The following is a 17,104-nucleotide window of genomic DNA, read 5'->3' on the forward strand; positions in this document are numbered from 1 at the left end:
GTCGGATCAGATTTTCGTGTTTAATCACTGTGTCGGCAGACTTCTTTCATGAGTTTACTTACACTGTTTTTCAGTAAATTCATGGACTCGACATTGAATTTTGTTCTCGAAAAGAAGGAATACATTACTGCTATTTTGAAAAAATACCACATACCAGTTTTACTCTCTTTTTTACCAAACAACAATGTCAATGGGTTTATTTGCAATAATAATGTATGGATTATACCATACTGGAGATTTTAGAATATCATTTTGTCAGTTTAAAGCTATTAATTTTATAGCTTCTATCCATGCATGAAATACATTGTTCCAAAAGGCATTGTTTGTTTTGGTGTACAGATATCTGTAAATTTGGAGACATGAAAGTGTTTTGTTGTAAAAATATTACCCAATTCTTTTTCATGAGATGAGATCAGTCTTCGAATCCAATCGATAAAGTATTTTAAGACTTTACGTAAGTCGATCATCTTTAACCCGTCCTCTTGATGGTTTCAATGTACATTACAAATCGTCTGTCTAACGGTACATACATCCCAAATCATATTATTAACTAAAACGAGATATATTGCCAAAGATTCGTTCCCTTTCGTTTCAATGCGACTTCCGCTATTCCTGTTAACTCAATTATAATTTTTCTGTTTATGATATCCGAAAATGTATAGAAAATTAATAGTCTGTGAAGGATATCTGGCACTCTGTACTAAGGATACAAAAACAGATACTGCGACGTCAGAAATAACAAAAGGAGTAAACTTGGAATAGGTGACAAGGTTGATATCAACAACGACACTTGTCGCATCATTTACAGCATCATTACCTCTGGCGGTGCCAGTCACGCTCACGTTAACATCATCGCCTTTACAAGGTAGCAGTACGACAGGGGTTCCGCCTACCTGTCCATGTGGTGGAGCCAACTCCAACACTACAAAGCTACCACAGGAGGCGCTGATAGAACTGACAACAAACAAGAAAGACACAAGTCTATTCATAAGTAAACTGATCAGTGTTGAAGACCAGAGACAATCCGCCTTAACAATAGTATTTAAAGGTTTGCTGTTTGCATTGTGTGTTCCGGTACTATAAATTGTCACGTTCGACCACATCAAACTGCTTCCAAGTAAAAGAATAGAGTCATTTCATTTTGATAACAAAATATCGATGACTTTTCTGTTTTGACAGGAATGTATGTAACAAACAAACAATTGGCGTTCATTTTACATTTCATTGAATGTTATGGAAGTTTTGATATTTCATCAAGAGTGCGCAAACATATCATCACAAACGATGTAATATGATTAACATTAATAAAGACATAATGATTATTTTATTAAAGTCACTTCCTATCTCCAATGTTCCTATAATTTGTAGCTAAGTGGCGTGCTCGATTATCATTATAATAATTATAATTATAATCGTTGTAATATCAAGGATCCAATAAACTTGAACTTGAACTTGAACTAAAGCTAACCGACATGTCTTCAAATTTTTGATGATTTCAGTCAGGATCAGTACATTACAGGTTTTTTGGAAGATATTTATATTCCACTGCATACACTGTGACCTGATTGGTAGAAAGTAAATGATGATGTCAAAACCTTTTTCATCATAAAGCCTTATCTTAATCAAAGTTTTAACATTCCCTACAATCACCTAAAACATTGCAGGGACATCTTGGGAGGAGAAAATGATGTTTGTTCTACAAATGCTGTGATATAATTGATAAAATATAAATAAAATAATTTGCTATTGTTATTAAGTGAAAATATCAAATATATTTCCACCGTTAAATTTTATATCTCATTTCAGCTGTTGGGAGCTAGTAGATCTGATATCATATTTGCTGTCACAAGTTTTTAATACACGAGACTTGATACATTAAATGAAAGTATGCCAATGATTACTTTAGACATGGTTTGTTGTATTTCAAAGAAATAATTTATGTAGGTATAGTTTTGTATTATTGAAATCAATATTTAGGTGTGGTATGAAGTAGAAATGAAGGATGTAAGAAGTATACATATATATATGGTTAAAAAAGATAAAAGCTTTGTTAAAACATTTGCCATTATTATTTATTTTTAAATCATTATTATGTTATTAAATTATTTGCCATGTCAAGTATTTGATTATATATACACAGATTTTTATCCCATGACTGTAAATTCGTCCATATAATATTTTTGCGTAGTGTTGAGAGAGTAATAAACCCTGCAGAGTTTTTCTTTGGCTGCACCAGTCAGGAATCGACTGTGATGTCATAATATAAACAATGCCGTCACGTCATCAATTGAAATAGCGCAACAAAATGGCTGCCTTCCGTTTGATTTTGTACCCTATATTCTTACTTTCAGACCTGTCTAAATGTAACTTTCCTGGAGTGTGTCATAAAAAATCTTTCTTTGGTTTTCAATTCAAAGATTTGATGAATCTCATCTTAAAATCTCACAAAAACTCATTTTATACAATTTCATATTAAACCTCATATAAGATCCTATATTTATCACATAATAAGCCTGTTATCCAGTGAATATACCCATGTGAACAGGAGATATTCTTTGTAATGTGATATAAAAATTTTGTTAGGTTTAAACATCTTATTTAGATATTGAGTGTTTATCTAGGTCTGAAGCTTATATCTGTTGGTAACATCTAACTAGCATTGTCTGATTTAACTAATGATTTAGCGATGTTAAGATAAACAAAGCTGAGACTACTTGTTTCAAACGTTTGTTGTATTCTAGCCATATCTCGCGTTGAAAACACACGACTAGAACTGAACTTGCATTGTCGTTGATGAAACAGAAATCAATTAATCATTCTAAACAATTAGTTTTATTCTCCTAATAACATTCCAAAATCCGTATAAACATTTTCTCCGATCATTTTTTATCCTCATTTATAACTAGGTTTGTTGCAATCAACGTTACGTTGACATGTAAATATTCTATTGTTCTTGTTTAATGCTGTCATTTTTTCAGTGTACCTGTATGTTACATTAACATTTTCACCCTCAAGACAACAACAAATATCGAACTGCCAATATATTTATACAAAGAGAATACCACCAGGCGTTCCTGTCTCATCCGACCACATATTTAGGTCTTATTTAAATTTCGTTAAAAAGTGTACTCAGAGGGGAGGAGGGCTAGTGTATAATTGGTGTCAGATATCTAGATTTTGGCTTTAAGAAAATTTAAAGCTTTTACGCATATCATTGTCTGTAAGCAGAGTTGGACAGGTGAAAACAAAACAACAAAATAACAACATGTTAAACCATGCTTGGCTTTTAAATGAAGTGGATGGATAGTCGCACTTGTAAACTTGATAACCGAAAAGAAACATGTTATAACAGACACTTCTGGGAATCATTCTATAAGACTAGTTGTTACTTATGATGGAATTGAACTTCTAATTACATCAGCTTAAATGATAAGTGATCATACATGATGATTGGTTTATTTTTCATAGCAGAGCTGAACAAAAGTACATTAGGTAAGAATATGGCATATAATTCAATGATGTATCATGTTTGTGACAGGGATGTTTGTCAATACTGAGTTAATAAACAGCGATACAAAATCCTAACATTTACGTAGCTTTAGACAGCACAAAGACATGCTTGGTGAAATCCTAGCAGCTACCGTGCATATTGCAGGTATTTTTCCAGGAAATATATAGCATCTGAAGGACATAACTCACATCATATCAGAGTCTTTATTATTTTAATACGAAGACGCGACGAATTGCCTCACACTAGGGCATAAGGTTCCAATATATCGTTCGGTAATGTTTTTATAATTATATAACTAAAATGTCATAAGTCTGCATGAGATTGTCTGGTTAGCACGATACCCAATATTCTTCTGAAAGGATAATTGATAATCTAGGCCCGCTCAGGTCCCCAGCACGCCAGTATGGTGTGACAATCTATAGGCAGCCAATGTTAGGCCCAATTTTTACCTATAAATCCAGGGAGGTTAGCGATGACGAACGATGAGTCTTATTTGCGTTTGTTTCCCAGGGGACCGTAGCTCTTTTCTTGTGATCTATTCTCTTGGACACGTTATGAGGCAGACTCGGCGTAGTAGGTTCGTTTGAAGACCATTATAAAGAGTTTGCGTATAAGAGGTGTCGTTTTCACAACTCGAGTAAATTAACATCTTTCCCAGGGGGCGCCCTAGTAACACATAATCTCAATCAATGGCGTGTCTTATTGGATTCCGCGGTGTCAGCAGGGATTTTTCTCCTCCCGTCTTAACGTCGTCACATTACCTAAAGTGACTGCAAGTCAGAACCTCAGCTTTACAGAGGGGAAATCACGACACACAGGATAAAGCAGTCTTTGCATTTTTCGTTTTATATTTCTATTGCTTGTGTCATTGCGACTCCTAGCATTTTTTCAATCATGAGGTTTTCGTGATCTATATCCATACAGATGCCATTCAGCCTCACTGCTTAATCTCTCACACACCAAGCTTTGTACTTCATTGTACTTTCGTCTAAATGATACCATACTAGAATATAATTACGTCTTATAGTAATATAACATGATTCTTCCTCTCTTGGTACATGTAACACCTTTTGGGAACATTTGCTGTCCATATACGTGCTGACACTGAATTTAATAGCTCTGTCCTCTCATTATTATCTTTTTTTTCATTTTAATGTTTGATTAGACCTGGCTGAATTGAAAAAAAAGTAGTTATTACCATAACTATTCAGGAACAGTAATGATGGAACAAATGCATGTGTGTTTTCTATATTTATCCTGTATTTAAGAAGTTGACATCGATTTTTCTGTTTCAAATAGATTTTAACAATTCTTCCTATCAAATCAATTTCATAAAGACATGTTTTATCCTAATTAATAACGATTAACGTGTAAAAAATGTCCTTGTTTATCTGATATGTATTATTTTCATTCCGTTCCAACTTAACAGGGTGATGACAGTTCTCTTGTAAACGTTTTATAGAAGCAAACAAGTGAACTATGTCAAGTAAATGCGAACAAAGCAACTTTCATTTAATGCTGGTGCCATTCGGATTGATTCTTGTCATAATCATGAACTGATTTTGTTACCACAAATAGAAGTCTTTATTTTATAGCATAAAACACATTTCAAATATTTCTTTATCATTCCTATACCTTTTCAACTTGCTCCTTTGTTTTCCGACCGATGTGTATATTTGCTTAGAAACGCAAGGAGATTTCCTATGCTATGTCTGTTGCCAAATTCATTTTTGTTTATAAAATCGTGACAATAAAATATTCTGAAATGAAATTGAAAGTCTTTTTGTCAATATACAGAGATGGGCCTAACCAAATGGAACAGCTTAAAATTACACATTCATAATCTTGGCAAGTTCAATTCATTTTTATAAGATTAACATGGTGTATCCGTACACTATAAACATACTCAGAATTGTGATAGATTTACATATAATCATAAGTCAGTGTAGTGGCCCATCAAGACACGATGTTTCTAATGTCTCTAGTATTTAGAGGTTTTTTTTAAAATTTTTAATTAAATTATTATGTATTTCGAACGGAAAATAAATACTGAGTTCGCATTGATTTTCTATAAAACACAGTGTACTCGACACCTGAATGATTTTTCATCTTGCTCATTCCTTTTTGCGGTCACTTGTACTTAATTGCCTTACAAATATTGATCAGTTTTCGGACTGTTTTGATTTGCGAAACAAGGTAATTATTCAAATCTGGGTACAGGTTACGGGCAATGATATTAAAGCCATTGAACTAATTGCTATACAATCAAATAATGCTGAAAAAAATTGCTGTTTTATATTTTTCACCTCAAATCAAAGATTAACATCAAAGGTAACACGATTATAAAAATTGTTTAATTGTACTTTCTACCAGAGTTGAGGAGATGGATGACCGATAAGAACAACCTTTGGTTTCTGTCAGGTACTGTAGAAAAATGAAAGACTGAATGAAGTATGGGTACTATTAAACAGACACATAATGCACAAAGTATACAATATTATCGATATCCTTAATACCAATATTACTTACAGTCGTGTCCATATGCTTCTGTTTGTTTTATTCATTTATTGTTTTGTTTTTGGTCACGATATTGGTGACGCGGTAGTGAGTGATATGACAATACCTTCAGTTGGTATAGAATAGTTCTATCTACCGAGATTTACCAGATCAGAGCAAGCTGTGAGGATTGTACAAAGGACACACAAATAAATAGCACCTTTAAGTACAAATTTAAAATTAGTTATTTTATTCAATATTCATTAATAATAAAATTATATATTTTTACATAATTAGATAAGGCAGAGCTAAATGCTGAAATCAATCTGCATAATATTGCCGTTTCGTGTTTCTAAGGTTCGTAAATGAGGATAAAAGTCTAAATATTGAACCTAGGAGGGGACGGAGGAAAATTAAACTATATATTTAGAATGTTCGGATGGGAACATGCAATAATAAAAAAAATCAATTCTATAATTTTCAATATCGAATAATTTCCTCAGGATAATAATAGTGTTTGTGTATGAATTAAAACTAGACAGGCAGGTTACGACAAACCTGGAGACTTTAGTGTGCACCACCAGTAAGCACCAAGGATAGATGGCTTGTCCAATTTTATTGACCAACGAGCGAATATAAACATAAGAACATTAAACACAAATACCGATTGAAAAGTATTCAGTAACTTTTGTGTAAGTATAATTTTTCCAAACGGAAATATTTCTAAAAATCAATCAGTAGTTTCAAAAGTTTAGTCATTTTTTTTAAATTTTATTTTCATTATTAATTATTTTTGTGTGTGTTTGTTTTTTATTAAACTTTTTGTAAGTAAAACTACCAAGTTGTATATAACTCTTCCTCCAAGCTACGTTCCAATAAAATGGAGAATTTGGTTTATCTATTTCCCCTATGAAACTGCCTTTATCTTTGATGTGATTGTTTGGTTCATATTCAGCTTTCTACAACAATAAATATTTGGTTTATTCAGTCTAGATGTTATAACATGTACATAAAATTATGTCTAAATATATCTAAATATGTCCAAAAACCAACAATAAAAATGTAGAGGATGAATTCGTGAAAATAATTGAACTAGTGACTGATAAAATTTTCGATGAGTATGATGGTAGGATCTTCCAATAAGTTGTGCACCTGTTCTTTGTTGACTTCTTTTGTTTTCATACTAGGATAATTTATCAAATATCTTATCAAGCCGAAATCATTGCCAAGTCCTTCATTCTATTGATATCAGAATCTGAACAATGAATTACCACCAGTCTGTAATCCACCAGAAATATGTATCAAATGGCTGGAGTTTGTTTTGGTTTAAAAATGGTACAGTTCATAATATACACATGTATTCTACGTTCTTTAGAAATTTAGCAATATTGAAATTAATGTATTTTCGGGCAAGTCAACCCCACCATCTGGCTTTTAGCATGTTTTGGTTTGATTAATTAGCATTTTCCTTAGTCATCTCCTAGGTTTCATAATTTACCACCTTAGCATCACTGACGAGTCCTAAAAGGACACAACAGCAGTATGAAGCACTTTAATCCATTATTTGTCTTTTGTACAATCTTATAAAAAAATAAAGTTTTCTCAAATGGATGCAAAAAAATCCTATGACAATTTACATTCATAAAGGTAGAATATATATATCGAAAAGATAAATATATTCAACAATACAGAACGAAATCTAGTATTAAGATTGATACATAAACCCTAGTACGACAAAAAATATATATCTATATATGGGAATATACTAAGAATGTTTATAAAACGGGAAAATTCCGTTATACTATCAATGACATTTAGATGAAAATGATACAGGAAACGTAATTCACATTCTATGTAATCCGATCATCACCAACCTGTTACAGAAGCAACAACTGGACAAATTATACAGAACAAAATCAGAACATTTGATATTTTCAGTAAAAAAATCCTACGAGTGTTATAAAATATCATCCTAGAGATGTCCATTTTTTTAAAATCAACATTGCAAATTGAAGTTGATGTCTTTACAAGGTGGTCCTTTCTGTGCTGCGTGTTGACTGGTGTTGATATCAGATTGTAGTACAGAGGTCCCCTGGCGGGCAAGTCGTCATGGATCACCGACCAAGGTGTCGCTAGGACTTTGATAGCGTAATTATCCGATAATTAATTGATAAATCTGTGAAAGTACAGTTTACTGCTTCCTCTTAACAATACGTACGGCGATAAAATATCTATGCAATTAATTGATACATCTGTACGATATTACTCAATTACAAAATGTAGCAGCACAAAATGAGCTCGTAATTAATTGATGCATAACTTCTCACACAGAATGAACAGCATTTCATCATTATTTAAGTCAGTTCTAGTGCTGTCACAACTCATCTTTACCTGCATATTTAACTTTTATTCATATTTAGCCCCAGTTTCATTGGAATTTTTAGTTTGAATTAATTTCATGTTGGTATGCTAGTATTTTCTATGTTGTTTTCAGAAGAAAGTTCTCACAATATGTAAAGGAAGGCCTTTCATCAGGCACATTGGTGAACAGTGTTTAAAAAAAGCAAATGTTCTTTTAAAACAGATATTTTTGGAAGAGGGTATTCAAGATTTGTCAAAAGTTCTTTGAAGAATTCCTTAAAATACACATACCACTGTTTGAGCAACCAGCATCACATCAGTTAAGACTTAGGCTGAGTTCACAGTACTGACGATGATAGTAAGAAGATTTTACAAAGGTTTGGTCAAACTACTACACGAACCAGCAATAAAACGCTGTTTGTATGGATTCTTGACGAGGTTTGAAATTAGATATAAACGTCGAAGGTCCGTATCTTTCTCATTAATAGGCAATCTGAAAGATTGTAATTCTGAAGCATGATTAGCCAGTATTTCTTCTACGGAAAAATTGCATAAGGTACAAGTAGGATTTCCTTCGTAATCCAGCAAGCGTCATTCTCTTTGTATGCAGGAAATGTAACCATGCCCTGAGACAAGGATAAAATTATTTGATGTCTTACCCACGTGCAAAAAACTTCCGCATAATCTTCATCAACTTGCATCTTTTGAAGCAATGTGTTACGAGTTTGTCCGTCAGACGACAACTTCATGAATGAAAATTATGATAATAGAAACAGGCCGTTGAATGTCGAATCAAATGTTCCTGCTTCTTCATCCTGTGGTGTTAAGACAACGAAAGCCAATGGTCTTTTCCCGGCGCCATACTTGTTTTCTGTAGGTGTGGAATGAAAGACTAAGATTATTTGTACGACAAGAGGATCATACAAAATTTCGGCAGCTGTCAAACAAACTCACAAAATTGGGTTTCAATAGACGCAGGTTGGCGAAGATCACAGAAGAGCTTTACTGTCGTCATAACGATCTTATTCTTTTTCCTTGTGTAATATGGTGTTGGACGTCCGAAACTCGTTAATATCCTCGCTGGTGACGCTGTAGGTTACCTTGCTCTTATTTTGGAACCAATATTGTTGACATGGCCTAACCAAAACATATATGAAGGCGGGTGTTGTTGATGAAGCAGACGACTAACTCTTCCGGAATACATTGTCTTATTCGCCTTTCATTTTTTATTGGTTTTCTGTATAGATTTCTTTTGTCCATTTTTCATCTGGTTTCATCGAAATTGAGTTCAAAGTTTTCAATGTTATTTTTAGTGACCTTAGAATCGTGTTTAGTTTTAAAAACCGACGAAAACAATGTGCTTTATTGTTTTATTGATCAACTATCGGAAACAGAAACAGAAGCCAGAGACACATTTCGCTTGGTCGGGCGGACACCCTACGCCACTTCCGGAAGGACAGTCCGAGGTTTGCTTACATGGTCCTGTAATAGACAGCGCAGAGAGGAAACACTTTTCACTTCTCGTCTCAGCTGAATGTTTGAATCTAAGCAATATCTCTACATTAATTGAATATCAATATGATAATGTATATAATGACCAAATCGCCTCTGTAAAGCGACCACATTATGAATTGACAAAATAATCTGTGTGATACATTTAACGACCATATCACTTCTGTGAAAAACTGTATATAACGACCTACCCTTCAATGTATAACGGACATATATAGTGAACGTATCTTTATAGTAAACACTCTATATAACGACCTTATCGTCAGTATACAATGAAAATAAATAGCGGCCACATCCTATCTGAATAGGAAACACTGTATTTAACGACCATACCATGAAGAACTCTATTAAACGAACTACTCCTATCTGTATAACGATAACATATAACGGCCACGTCATTTCTGTATAGCGAACACTTCTCATATCAACCTCTTTAGAACGACCACCTTTACTTACGTTCCGGGGCACAGTAGCACGAGGAAGTTGTTGTGTTACATTGTTCATGGTAGTGATCGGTACAGGAGGCTGTACATTCCCTATTATCGACACAGGCCAGAGTAACCGCCGCTGTAACGAGGAATCCGTGTCATTGTGTATTATCCTACTATAGCAATATCAAAATTGTTTAATTGTCCTGTTGGTCATTGATTCGGTGTAATAAAATTCCCACTTTTGATGAAGGAGCAAAGGACACAAATGAATAGCACCTTTCAATACAAATTAAAAATCAGATATAATAGAGCCAAACGATAGATTAACTGCATTATACAGCTGTTTCTGGGAGTCAATTAGGTGAAGGGTCATTCTTTAAACTTAGGAAGTGTCTGACGAAAATTAATATTGATAAAAAAAATATGAAAATCTTGATCGGGAGATGAGTCTAAGGTTTTACTTTCATGTTGATATGCACATCTACGTTAAATATTTATCGTAGTTTCTCAGGACGCGTTCACAGGCCAAGGCATTGTAACCACCTATTTAAGACATCATAGATTAATCAGCAGATCGACATTTCTTACATGGATTATTCAATGTGGAACGACGTGGGCATGTTGGGTGTTGATATGGAGACAGTCGAATTGAAATCAGTTGATAATTTCATAGTAACTCAACATCTCCTGATGTGTTTACTGCGATTGTTCTGATGTACAACTTACCGTAAATCACCAACAGACCTACTGGTATAATTCTAAGCATGTCGACGTTTTGCCTGCTGTCTTTTCTGTTGATATGGCTCTCTTATCAGTTCCCCTAGATACCGAGAAATTCAGGACTTAATCTTCTACGACGAACAGGTGTTATCGGTAACTGAGAAAAGGTCACGCTCATGTGCACATGAATTTCGATGCTTTTATAATGACGTTGATGAGACCTACAGCTACCATTCAGATATAAACAACGATTGTGCAAAGAAAACACAAACAACATATTTTGTTATAGAAATTGTTTACAGATCAAAGAAATTTTTAAAAGGTCCGTTCAATCCATTTCATTCTGTCCGTAGACTTAAGTCCAACAGGAAAATAACTGTAAATTATTATTTCATAAATTTGAGTTTTTATGCCGCAATTTTTAATATCATTGCTTGATGGGATAAAGCTAATTCAACACGGGTATCAGCAGGTATACATTACATTGGCTTTCTATCGGAATAATTTAACAGCGATATTGTTTCCTAATACTGCCAAAAAAGCATAATACTCATTATTGCAGATTTCAACCACCTGACAAGAGATATTGGTCAGCACCAAACAAGGTATATCACCTCATTCTACTGCACATTTCTTATAAGGCTAACAAAATAATCCAATCTCAAATTCATGAACGAATCAGGTTACAACCTGTTTCCTCCAACGTATGGCGTTTAGATGTTGCCGTTGATTCGATATTCAATGGTTTGTTCACGATATCTTGATATCACGACATTCAATATGTCGATAGCTGACATATAATCTTACAATAACAACGACGGTAATAGCAATAGCTATACATGTCAACTTAATCTTAATTCAAATCAAATCCCATGAAAATATAGAAAATGTGAACAAAGGAAAGACAATACTAGAATCACAAGACCATGTGTTCTGGAAGAGTAAGCGTCTTTTTATTCATCGACGGCACCCGCAGTGTAAATTAAAGCACGTAATGTTACGTTCCGAAAGGAGAGCGGAACTATTGGTAATGCCAACGATGGTATCCGAATGAGATCACTATGACGACCTTAAAACTGTCCCATAATCTTCATCAGCCTGCATGTCTCGAAACCCTGTGTTACGAGTTTGCCTGTCAGTTACCGATATCTTGCGTGAAAATTGTGACATTGGAAACAAGACATTGAATACAAATCTAAAAAGAGAGTTTATCAAAAAGTCGTTCAATTCATCAGCATATATCAAGAAATGTATTGACCATGCCCAGTACATATTTGCTCATCAGATTTAGAAATCATCCAACAGACTTTCAAACAAGTTGTACGATAAACGCGAAGATTTTGATTTCCCTGTTATCAATAATCCTTTTCTATATAGAAGCTATCCAGCTTCCCCATCCTATGGTGTTTAAATGTAGTTGGTTGGTTAATGATTTTCAATTTCCATAACTCTATTCATTGGAGTTATCTCGCTGATGAACTTCAGTGTTCTGGCGACGTGAGGGGGTGACCTACATCTTCCTCATGGGCTGTCGGGATGTCCGTAATGGTGAGTAATTTTTGAAGACATGGTAAGTAGTTTGACTTTTGCCGGTGCAGCTATAATTCACATTTTTGCACCCATTTTGAATCCTTTCAAAATATTTGGCTGAATTGCCCAAAAAAATTAAAATTGGCTAGCCATTGGAATCCTTCCCTCAGACAAAACACAAACCACCACTGAACAGTTAACACCAAATTTATTGGAACATTTGGTTACATATACACAAGAAATGGAGCATTGGTGATATTGAACAGTTTCTAACAAAATGTTTCAGGCACTATCAGCTGTGTGAAGAAGGTATGTGCTGTAATAAAGCTGAACAAGTGTGTCCTTCTCAAGAAAGTTTTGTCAGCAGTGGATTGGATTGCATAGCTTACATTGTACAAATAACATATAAGATTTTAATTGAGTTTCCATTTCAAATGAGATTTTATGACACTAGTCTTGGAAGTTCTTTTTTATTTTTGCAAGAAAATATGAAAAACTTTTAGACAAGTTTCATAAAATCTCATATGAAAGAAAGTCAATGCAAGATATTTTTATCACACAACATTTTGACAAGTTTGAAAGTAAAAGTTTGGATTAGAATATCAAACGGTGGTACCCATTTTGGTTGCACCATTTTGAAATCATGACCTTACATCATTGTCCATAATAGGACATCACAATCATTTTCCTACTGGTGCAACCAATGCAAATGCTCTCAGATATAATACATTAGTGAGATATATGCAAAAATATTACATGTCTGATGTCATTGGATAACAAGCAGTTTATGTGATAAAAAAATGTGTTTCAGGTTTTCAAGTACTTCACCCCCAGTCAAAAACAACATTTTAACCATCACCATCAGAAAACTTCCAACAACTTGTCAGAATTATTTTTGATATTTATGAAATTAAAAAAAAAAAATTCTTTTCCACTTAATGATACATCAGAAAAAGATATCAAACAATTAATTATAATGCTGAAATGGTTTGATGAAAATTTACTGAAAAATTATGTCCTAAATAACAATATTCTTAACAACAGCAAACCTTTAACAGTGAATGGAAGTGTTTTCAGACCAGGTCTAGAAAGTAATTACACAGTGATGAGTACTGTGTCAGCGGTATCTTTATGGCTTTTGATAACATCTTTGGCAGTTTGGATTTCGTGCCTGTTCAATAAAAATCACTCGCGTACTAAAAAACAAATACTTTTAGTTTCCTTTGGTATTTCAAACCATATGTTTAATTTTTTTCATTTCAACTATCAACATAGGAGAAAAATCGGGAAATCTTTAATGTTCACAAAGCACTGCATGAGAAAAAGCAATGACATGAAGGAACTGATCGATGTGGAAAGGGCGATCTGATACTATTGTTACCTTGTCTTTCATCCTTTTGATGCGACATTTATACTCAATATGTAGTCTAATTCATTCCTGAGAGCTATTTCAGATTATTTGTGATGCTATGCAACTAGTCATGTGTAGGACATGAATTTCTTGTGAAACTGTGTATCAATCCATCACCTATAATTAATATTAGACATTCCTCTGTTAAAAAGGACCACAACAATATAATTATGAGACCACGTAAGATTAGGCAGTGACTGGATCAATCAAATATTATGTGGCTCTGGTCCATTTTGTTACCTAGTTTTACACCTGTCCAAAGTATTATCTACCTGTAGACACATGATCACTAAAGCCTCCATACATTAGTGTATATATATATATATATAGTCCTGCTCCCCTCCACACATCTAACAAAGTACAGGTATTGCTGTAGGTTATAACGAAACACAGCGTGGATCACAATCACCATCTCTTCTACACAACCTCCTCAAACCTCTATATAAGTATATTGAAGTAAGTATAAAATCTGTTGATTCCAACAGGTAGCAACTGAATTTTATTTTTCAATAAACACTTGAACTTGGAATATGAAAACCTAATGACAAACTTCACTAACATTGATTTTCACCAAAATCCATACTTAATAAATGAAATCTTTAATAATAAATCTCAATATAACCAATTTCTGTCTTATATGTCTTAGAATCTTAACAGTAACAGTAATTTTTGAAAACATTTGAGCTTTTTAAGTCTAAATAAACATATGCATAATTCAGGTAAGCAATTTTTTTAAAGTTTTGCAGTCACAGAATTATATGCTATCACTGATTAAGACAATCACTCAATATGGTAAAAATATGTTTTAACAACAGAACATATCATACATCCAGCTAATGTTACAGAGGGTATAATTCTTAACAAAATATGACAAAGACTTGCACAAAGCATTACATAATGTAGAGTTAACCAACAATTCACTGTTAAAAACAAAGAATAAACAGCAACAAGAGAAGACGATTGTGATGAATGTGATCCCTACTGTACACTGAATATATAAGTTATACACAATTAATGTTGATCATTAACTAACAAAAAAAGGATATACCCGATTTATTTGGAACCACCACATTTTAAGATATCACAAATATAGATTAAAACTAATAATTAATTGTAATTAATTGTTTATAAATTAAAATGAGACAGCATTAATCAATTCACAAGCATCATAAGCGAAGAAATTTTACAACAATTATCAACAATTTAATTCTACAACACCCAAGGAAAATCCAATAATAAGCGTCCTAGCTTGGACCAGATTAGTTATGAAACAGGTACTACAAACATATTATAAATAGGGGTTGGATATTTTAAATCTAGGATCAAACTGAAGTTTTAATATACTTTTATTCTACATTATCAGATTTATTCTGAAATTCTATGGTCTTTTTTTAAATATGGATTTGATGATAAAAAGTCAATAGAACATGAGAATGATTCTGACATAAAACAATATGGCAAGAAGGTAGACATGACACTAAAATCTGCACCAACCTTACATAGTAACTATCAACATCGTGATTAAAAGAAACAAGTTAAACATTAAGACCGTGAGTATTGAATATGTAATACTTAAACTGCCATTTTCTCTAATATAACTGTAAGATATAAACCAACAGTGTTTAAACCAATAAGAAATATAATAAGATTAGGGTTAATAATTTTCCAACAGAACATCTGTAATGAGTTGGAATAAAGTTCCAACAGAACATCTGTAATGAGTTGGAATAAAGTTCCAACAGAACATCTGTAATGAGTTGGAATAAAGTTCCAACAGAACATCTGTAATGAGTTGGAATAAAGTTCCAACAGAACATCTGTAATGATTTGGAATAAAGTTCCAACAGAACATCTGTAATGATTTGGAATAAAGTTATTTGGTTAATGCACACTAATAAGAAAATCTCCTCTAAAGAACACCAATGATATATATTGTGCAGCTAGATCATCTCATTCGATTGTCATCAACTTATCAATTAAAAAAAATGGCAAGCAAGTCTTCCTGGTAGAATGCCAATAATTGTAAAATATAATCCCATAGGATATCTTCAAGCCATACAGTTGTAAAAAGTACACTCTGTATGGGAAATCTGTAAAGTCCTCCAGTAGAAAACATACCACACAGAATATCTCAATATTGTGTACATCGTAGTTATTCCATTGAATTGTAATTAATTCATGAGATAAAAATTAAATATTAATTTTCATTTATAACTCATAGAAAATCTATAGAAGTGTACATGTGTAGTTGCCTTCAAAGAAAACCTCACGCTATTTAAAGGGAGATAACTCAAAATATTCTCTAAGCATATTGGAAGTCTATAATATTTATCATCTAGTCTGGTCAAGTGACTATCAAAATACAATACCAAAGTTTTACATCCATTAGATAATAGTTTCATGTACTAGTTTAATGCAACAGTGATATCTTAACTTGAAATTATACAAATATATTGGAAAAATCCCATAAAAAAGATCATTATAAATGCCACATTTAATCTGTATTTTCAACTAAAAAGGTGAAAAGATTTTATCTAACTAACTTTGAAATGATATCACAAGACATGTCTGAAAAATTCTGGAATTATTTTTAAAAATATATAGAGAATTCAAGATTTGATACTGGTCTGAAGTTTGCGGAGCTGGAGCAAGTGTTATTTACCATATAAGGTAATATAAATCATTTTGAAAATTGAGCAATAAGAGAGATTAATAAATGTTTGATTGCTGTCAATTATCATGTGATGCGTTTTTTTGGAGTTACATGTAGTATACCTTTGTAATCATCATTCTAGCTTGGATCTATCAGATCAATAATATTTATTCAAGGACATTTTCTAAGCAACATGACATTGTATCGAACATCTATTAAAATTAACTGCCAATCTTTTGTAAAGTTTTAAGTCATTATAATATTGGTGTTATTGACTGTGCTAGTGATAAAGACATTTCTGACCCAGAGATATGTATAATGCTGTACTCCCAAAAATGTAGCATTAAGAAAATACAATATTCAATAGAAACTTAATAAATATTTATATACAGTGAAAAAATTCATCATCATCTGACAAAAAATGTGGGTATTGCTACAATGTAATCTCTGATGTTCTATCACAGCTGTAGATCTACAAT

This window comes from Ylistrum balloti, unplaced genomic scaffold (assembly GCF_031769215.1).
Source record: "Ylistrum balloti isolate Yb309-2 unplaced genomic scaffold, AGI_CSIRO_Ybal_v1 Utg369566, whole genome shotgun sequence".
In the NCBI taxonomy this organism is placed as follows: Eukaryota; Metazoa; Mollusca; class Bivalvia; order Pectinida; family Pectinidae; genus Ylistrum; species Ylistrum balloti.